We start from the raw sequence: 6000 nt of genomic DNA, 5'->3' as shown, positions 1-6000 counted from the left end.
TCGCAATATTATAACGCCAGACCCCAGATTCGCTATCTTCATACAATGACGTATACCAGTTAATGTACGCACCAATTAATACGCGCCCTGCTCGATCCCCCTCCGCGTTAGAGCTGACTTCGATCTAACGAAGTCCCCAGGACCCACGAATTATTTCGTTAAGCCAGGAACTCTGGGAAATTGAGAAGTCGTTACGATCACGGGCAACCGCCAGGGGACTCCGAATGTTTTTTTTTTTTTTTTGTTAAACCAGAAAATTCGTAAAACCGAATATCGTAAAATACAGGTTTAACCAATGCTTACGGACACTTTGGTTCAACTGTACATTGCTTTCAAGCGGAGCGCAACATTTCAGCACGAAAAGTTTCAAACACAGCCAATACGTACACTTACGACACCAAGCAAAAAAGTGCCTCCAATGAGCGCCCCTGTCTAACTTTTTAGTCTAAGGGAAAATAGTTATCCAAGAGGCAGTGGAACGATCAAACTGTAAATGCTTTGTCTAAATCTTTAGTAGGTAAAGTTCGGAGTTCGCTACTAACGGTCCAAAATTTCCCCACCAAGTGAAAAGTGCGTTCGAAAGTGCCGTTTCTTTACCACTATCCTCCTTGCCGATTGATAACGTTGCTTTGAAGGCCCAACAGCAGGACCGCGAGGTATAATTAAACAAACGGCGACCCAATTTAACCTGTTGTACTAAGTGTGGATAGCGAACAAATAGTGAATACTAACAGTAAAATAGCATTGAATAAGAATTTCTTGGATTGTAACACCCAACCAAAGCATCGAGGGACTCTGACTCAACGGTTAGACGTCACGGCTGTGCCCGCGAGGCGCATGCGAGGGCACTTGCATCTCCTCGTATCCCGATCCTGACACAGAAACTAGGGCCCGAAACTTCGACTAAATAGTTAAATTGCAGATTATGTAAGTTTAACTGCATTAATATTACCGCCACCAATAAAAAAACACGGTACATTGATTCCAATGTCGCTAGCCCCACGAGACGTCTCCAAACAGGTGACCTGCGACGGCACTTGGCTCGGGTCAACAACCACAAGAATAACCCTCCACCGCAATACGCTGTAACGCGAATGGCCAGACATCATGAGCGCCGCCTAATGACATCTCCTCCTAACAGCCCCTCGCATTCGTTGAGGTCGCCCAACGGGCAGGAATATCGGCGTCGCCTAATGGTCCTTCAAGAGAGCAGCGGCCGACATTAATCAAGCAAGCTGTCCCTCGAAAACAGCGCCATAAAAGCACAAGGGCATCCTCTTCCAGGCCAGAAAACGAAAACCTGTCTCAATCCCCCCCGCCCGCCCCCGCCCATCGTCGCCTTAGCACAGTGGAGGACTTAAACAATCTACTCGACATCGACGCACGTTAATGCGAGTTTTGTTCTTAAAGTTTTTTGATTGACACCTACAAACGTGACATACGTTTTTATTCTTGTGTTTTTTTTTACCAGGCGTTATTTTCATTTTAAAGCGTCTCAGGTAAGAGCATAGGGGCTCTTCCGTGTTGTAGATTGTCTAGACTGTAACTACAGTTCCAATAGAAAACTTTTATTCGCCAATGGGGGACAGTGTGGAACACACGCTGTCAAAACCAGTTTAGCTGACGGCGTGTACATTTGATTGCTTCTTGGACACACAACGCGTTCGCGGAAGGGATCGTGTACGCTGCTATTGAACCAATACGACTTCTCGTTTCGTCGCAACTCAAGATCATTAACGCTACAGAAAACTGAGTAGCCGTTCGTGCGGCCGAACGCCATTAAAAAGCGCGCGGCTACTACGTTTCCAGCTGCGCCGATGCAAGTCTCGTTAACGACTTCTTCCCGCCTAGAGCGATCAGTCACTCCCCTAGTCGTATGAAAGAAAGGCCAAAGAACACCTACGCGACCGAAACGATAAACATTAGCTGAAAGTTTGAGCTAAAATTCAGGCCGATATTTCGCTAGAGGTTTCTTTTTTTATCGAATCAATCGAGCGGGCGTAATTCAGGTCGTCGAGTTACTGGAAAATAGCGGGGATAGAGAACTCTTCCCGGAGGATCGTGCCAAACAGATTGAGGGGCCTCGTTCGCAACGTCAAATTGGCCAAAGCGATTGACAGAACGTGGCTCGTAACAGTGAATTAAATGTAGTCTTTGGATCAGGAAACACAACCATATTTCTACTTAACAGAACACTGCTAATGTCTGCTACCCACCTACGGCTTGCCTAAAAAGTGTCCCCGTATTTTTTTTTTTGCGCTGAAAAAATGTTGCCATACGTGAAATACTCCACCTGTGTTAGCAATCGCACAATGTATGTGCCTCTATTATTACTCCCTGCAAACGGTACGCGAGAAGCCCTTCAGGAAAATTTTACCTAGGTGCTTCATTTCTCAATTAATTAAGAAAGCACTGCGCTAAGTTAAGATGGACGAAGGACAGTGAAACACGAGGTGCACGCATACGAAGGCGCATAGTTTTCTTAGAGCTATAGCCCGCAAGCAAGCTCTCGATGACTATTTTTCATTTCCGTTAATATAACAGACTATGTTATGAAATTTTATGAGCACTATGGGTACCTTGGAACATTATTTGTGTATTAATTTGAAATGCTAATAAAGCTCTGTAAAATTCCGTTACGAACTGCATAATTCCCGCTGTGCTTCTTCGTTAGCACTGCACATTTGGTTGTTACCCACCGCCCTCTCCCTTTCTGTAACGGCATGAGGTGATGAAGGTAGACTAAATAAACACATACCTACTGTTCATGAAACACTGCTAACAGTGTTTGTTACGTATTTTCTGCATCTATACAGTCCAAACTAGTAGCAATCGACTTCAAAAGTTTTGCGTAAATTCAGAGGATTACCTGCTAATGCACAGCATTCTTATGCCGCTTGTCCTTAGTGTCAATTTTGTACAGCCGAAGTTTCTGGCTTCTCTAAATCAGCTGACAGACCAATTATCTTCATTTACGCTATTATAACGATTACAAGCGGAACATTCGCGAAATCTGCATTATTGTGGAAACGCAGGGCGGTATACGGTTTGCCATTTTACGTAATTGCGTAATATTTTTCTTACTTTTTCTAGTTTTTCAAAATTTCGCTCGACCAATGATCTCCGTTTACGCTGCTATGACAATTATTGTGGAACTGCAGGGCGTTACACGTTTCGTCATTTTCCGCTATTTTTTGTACTTTTTTATTTTTTTAGTTTCCCAAAATTTCGTGCGACTCCATTTACGCCATTACGGCGACTACAGGCGGAACTTCCGCGATATCTGCATTTTTGCGGAAATGCAGGGCGTTACACGGTCCTGGCTGTGGGCGTATCGGCAAAGAATGCTACGCATTAAAAAGGAAAGAGAAAGAAGCTCTGCCGGGAACACCGACGCTAAACAGAACACAAACGTTTCGAGGTCGGCCAAGATCTGCTTCGCTTACAGCAGTACTTTTTAAAGGGTCGCGTCTCGTCATTTTCAAGATTCTTACTCCCTATTCAATGCAGAAACGTAAACAGGCGATGCCTCAGTTCAAGGGCATTTTCCCTTCCTACCGAGCTCCGCTCTTCCGCTGCCCGCACGAGCGAACCAATCTGGGATTCTTTTTTTCGGCCATTTGTCGCTGACAAAGAAGCGAAGCTTCTCGGAATAAGAAAGATAGGGCCGCACCACTAATCTAGACAGGTTATAAAAGCAGCCCAAGAAACGTCGGCGCGCAGTTCCGTTCCATCCTGCGGCATAGCTTTGACGAAGAAACAAAATGTCTTTCCTCTCCGGATCTTGATTGGGCGATTCGAGGAATCCCTTTAAACGAAGCCGCGCGTGCCTCCAACGTGGGCGCGAAAGGGGAATAAACAGCGAACAGCTCTGCGGTAACGTCGGAATAGATGCTTCTCTTTTCTGGCAACGTCGGAACAGAACCGCCAAAAACTCTTTTCTAGCGATTGCTAGATTTCGGCTAGCTCCGATGGACCCGTCGGGATCCTTCTTGACGTAGCGAATAGATTTCGTTAGTTCGCGAAATATGGAACACTGCAAAAGGGACGAATCAGCTGAGGCATGTTGCGCAAAAGGAAGAAGCGCAGTGAACGAGGTTGAAGGAAGGTGCACAGGACGAGCGCTGATGTGAAAAAAAAAAAAAAAAACGGAGAAAGCTTCGGTGGCATATTTCGCTGTGCTTGTTTGGCGCGCCCCTGCTCTTCATTACAATTACACCGCGATTGCAACACACACCAACTTTAATGTCGCTATGTCGTTATCAACGGCACTGTAAAGTCATATCCATGACTATTGATTGATTGTAGGGTTTAACGCGCAGACGCAACGCAGGCGATGAGGCGCGCCGTAGTGGAGGGCTCCGGATTAATTTTGACCACCTGGGGATCTTTAACGTGCGCCGAAATCTCGTACACACGGGCGTTTTTGCTTTTCGCCTCCATCAGAAAAGCGGCCGCCGCGGTCGCATATCCATGACTAATTGTGGTAAGTGGGTGTATACTTAAACAACAAAAAAAAAAAAAAAAAACAAGTTGAAAAAAAGATTAAAAATTGCGCTTCACACGTGAAGAATCAGATTGGCGCCCTCAAGGAAGAAGTTCAAATTTTAGAATCCTCCTCATACGGCCGACTAGTAATATGCACGTGTAACGTGTGCTGCGTGAGTGCGTGAACGCAAGCGTGGCAAGGGAAGGGGGGGAACGCAGCGTCTCGACCCCAGTCGCACATGAAAAAAAAGCCGGAAAGTCTCAAAAGTGGCAAATTTGTCTAACTAAGGAATTTAATGTTTCGGATGCGGTCTTCCCTTCCACGTCAACATTTTAATCTTCATCAGTTGCCAGTCAAAGAGGTCGGTGCTAGTTTTTCTCCTTCGCCTAGTCCCGATTATCGGATCATAAATACAAACCGTCAACCTAATCCCGCTCTCGTCTGTCACAGCGCGTATAGACAATTGTCCAAATGTATACCATTAATGGTATACATTTGGACTCGGCGTTATTGTAACAATTTGCTCCCATTAATGCCGAAATTAAAGGACACAAAAGTGATTAATAAACCGACGTTTAAAGTTCACGATGTGTAGCTTTACTCTGTCGGCCCGATTTAAAGCACTTTTTAAAATGCGATAATTAGATTCGCCAGAGCCGTTTCCGTCGCACCTGCTTCCTCGGCGATGATCCGCCGTGAGGAGATGCTGGAATGAAGATGGTACTTAAGGAGTGCAACCGCTTTTAATCTTTATGAACTTCCGTGAACGCGCGGGGTCAACATTAACCAGAAATACATGGCGGGAATAAAAATTTCAAAGACCGAGGTAGCATCAAAGCCCGGGGTTGCGTCACTGCAGTTAAGTGTGTGGGGTGACCGAAAACGGTTCCCAATTTTTCTCTTCCAAAATTTACACCTCAAACTAAAGCACTCGACTTGTAGAGAGTAAGGAAATAAAATGATACACGTATCAACCGCCGCAAAGCAGCCACACAGACAAGAGTGTTCTTAACTTAAGTTCGCAGACTGCACAGCCATGATTGCTAAACTTCGTTTTAGTAATCGTGTTAGAACGTAGTGTGAAACATTCGGTATCGGCTTCAATTCTTACGGGGGAAGAGGAAAGTTCGAACCTTTTTCCCCCAACGTGTTGTGGAAAATTTCGAACGCGCTTTTTTAGACTAGCCAGAGCATCCAAAAAAGCAAAAAATCCAGAAACGCAATTCACTTATACAGACGAATCAATGTGCTTTCAGGTGTGCTCAGGTGAGCGGTTGTTACACCTTGGCTCACTGTAGCCGGTTTGTTCCAAGTTACGACAAATGCGCGGTACGCTTTTACGCTCAACGATATCGCTCATAAGACCAAGGAGGTTGAGGAATGCGCCTCACATCGGGAATGTTGCAAGCAAATACGCACATGCGCGAACAACCTTAACTCATATATTATTGCGTAAACGACTGCACTTTGTACTATTATACAACTTATATAACATAACAAAGAAATGTGGG

General features: G+C 45.1%; 1 protein-coding gene across 1 annotated transcript in view; it reads right to left on the bottom strand.

Moving 5' to 3' along the window:
• LOC144179909 (uncharacterized) overlaps positions 1-6000 on the bottom strand; it is a 107266-nt gene that overhangs the window by 437 nt on the left and 100829 nt on the right. The window lies entirely within an intron of this gene.

Source organism: Haemaphysalis longicornis, unplaced genomic scaffold (assembly GCF_048455015.1).
Source record: "Haemaphysalis longicornis isolate Haplotype H1 unplaced genomic scaffold, Haemaphysalis longicornis Haplotype H1 scaffold_4, whole genome shotgun sequence".
NCBI classification, from domain to species: Eukaryota; Metazoa; Arthropoda; class Arachnida; order Ixodida; family Ixodidae; genus Haemaphysalis; species Haemaphysalis longicornis.
This window is presented reverse-complemented; position numbering and strand designations above follow the sequence as displayed.